Source organism: Rousettus aegyptiacus, unplaced genomic scaffold, assembly GCF_014176215.1.
Source record: "Rousettus aegyptiacus isolate mRouAeg1 unplaced genomic scaffold, mRouAeg1.p scaffold_m13_p_5, whole genome shotgun sequence".
NCBI lineage: Eukaryota > Metazoa > Chordata > Mammalia > Chiroptera > Pteropodidae > Rousettus > Rousettus aegyptiacus.
Window position 1 is genome coordinate 94,701,973 of NW_023416308.1, and position 2,544 is coordinate 94,704,516.

Genomic DNA, 2,544 nt, shown 5'->3' on the forward strand with positions numbered 1-2,544 from the left:
ATTATTCGGATGGGGCCTAAATGTTATCATAAGCAAGATATGTGTGATAAGAAAGAGGTAGAGGGAGCTTCAATAGGCACAAAAATGAAGAGAAGGCAATATGACCAAGAAGACAGAGGTTTGGGTAATGCAGCCACAAGTCAAGGAATGCCAGGAGCCAGCAGAAGCTGGAAAAGGCAAAGAACAGATTCTATCCTAGAGCCTCTGAAATCTTGATTTGGGCAAGCGTTAAGGGTGGAAAATTTTCCAGTAAGCCAGCATTAAGGATTTACTTCTGATTCTGTTAACCAGGGTGTGGTAATCTGCTCAAAGACATGCTAACAGCCAGCCAACTTCTGCTTCTGTAATCTGCTTGCTTGATTGATGTTAACCAGATCTGCTAACAGTCATCTTCTGCTTCTGTAATCTGCTTACTTGTTCTAGGCTTTATAAACTGCCTCTTTTGAGAGCTTGGAGCTGATTCTCTAGTGGGGAGAATCAGTCGCCGGCCGGCTAATAAAGGCTCACGATTCATCTCAATTGGTAAATTGATTTTGGAATTCTAGAATTATGAGATAATAAATTCCTGTTGTTTTTAGGTACTAAATTTGAGGTAATTTATTACAGCAGTTCCATGAAACTAGCACAGACTTGATGGGATACATAAAAGAAAGGGAGAAGTGAGGATAACTTCAAACAATTTTGACCTAATTAAATGGAAGAATATTATTTCCAATTACTGAGATGGGGAAGTCTTAGAAAGGAACAGATTTGGAGAGAAAGAAAAATAAAGACATTTTTAGACATGCTAAATTGGGATTATTATCAGATTTCTCAATGTAGATGTTCAAAAGGAAAGTGAATATGTGAGTTTGAAGTTTAAAGGACAAGTTGGGGTTGGAGGTAAATGTTGTATTTATTAGCACATAGGTGATAACTAATGTCATGGTACAGAATGAGCTCACCTGAGGAGTACATGCAATAGGGAAGATGTTCAAACATCGAGTTCTGAGACACTCCAATGTTTATATAACAAGATTTGAAAGACTAAACGAAGATGCCTAAGAAGAAGTAGTGATTGGATTATGAGAAGAATCAAGAGAGTGGTGTCCTAGACTTCAAGAAAGGAAGGTATGCATCGCAGAAAGGAACAAGTGAGTAACTGTGTCAAATGCTTCTGAAAGAAAAGAAGATGAGAAAGTTTAGCTAGCAAACAGAGATATTTGAAGAGTTGTACTATAAATGTAAGCAAGGAAAGGGGTGGTAGTTGAAGATGAAGGGGAGTATTTTTTAAGATGAGAATTATAGCAATAGGAGGACATACTTAATAGAGTTGATGTTCAGAGCGTAGTGAGCAGATGAGCTGAATCAGAGGATTGTGAGCATCAGGAAGCTTTCTGGAATCAGAATGTTGACCTATAAAGCCAAGAATATGAGTTGAATCTAAGTGCTATAGGACATTTTTTTTTTAATTTGAGTATTATAGAATAGGATATTTAATAAAAATAAAGAGAATAAAATATCTAATGTAATAATTTATAGTTTGTGAGTCTTTCATGTACATCATCTCTTTTACTTCTTACATCTCTGTGAGGTAAAACATTAGCCAAATTTTTAAGAAGAATAAACTGTGGTTTCAAGAGTTAAAGTGACGACCAAAATCTGGCAAGCTGCTAAGTAATAAGATGAAGATATTAAAAGAAAAGCAATTCTGAATTATTATATCACATAGGTAGTTCTCTGAGAGAGAAAAATCACAAATGGGAAGAAAAAGGAATAAGATTTCTTAACAATCTGAATGGAAGATATTAAAGAAGTTAGCAAAGATAGCAGCCAACACAGTGAAGAGAAGATGAAATAAGGAAAAACAACAATACATTAATGTGATGGAATACCCGAGGGACTGAAACTCAGAAGAATTAGATCAGTCTAACTTACAGCATAAAGCTGTATATGTTTCTTGCACTTCTAGGCGTTGGTTTGCTCATCTTTAAAATCATGCCTCTTAACTAGATACTCTCGAAGGCCCCTTCCACTCTAAAATGTTCCAAAATATCTGGTTGAAATCAAGTGGTTTAATGTAGTTCTACTTTTTCAACAAAATTCCAAAGTCCTCTAGACACCTGAGAAAGCCAGTTGTCTTCCAAACAGTGAACATCTTATTTCCCAATCACTGGCAGGAACACTTCCAATCTTTTATAAATAGAAATCTTCCAGTAATATAAACAAAATTGATTGGACCTAAAGATTAAGCCTTTGGAAAATATGAACAGATTTCTCATCTCCTTTGAAAGATGAGTATGATTTTGAGAGGTTTCATCTGAAGTCAGTTTGCGCATGAAAATCCCACTTTGGATGTAAGTGGCACTTGTGCTTGGAGCCTTTCTGCTTAATCTCTAAAGTTATTTGCTAAGTTCGAAAGTATTTAGCAAAATAAGTATTTTTGACAGACTCTTTGCTCCTCTAATAGCATTTGGAACTAAAAAAGGCTTCTTGCTTATGGAATATTCATTATTGGCAATTTGGGGTGCATTCGCAAGCCACAAAAACCCTCCACTGATTACA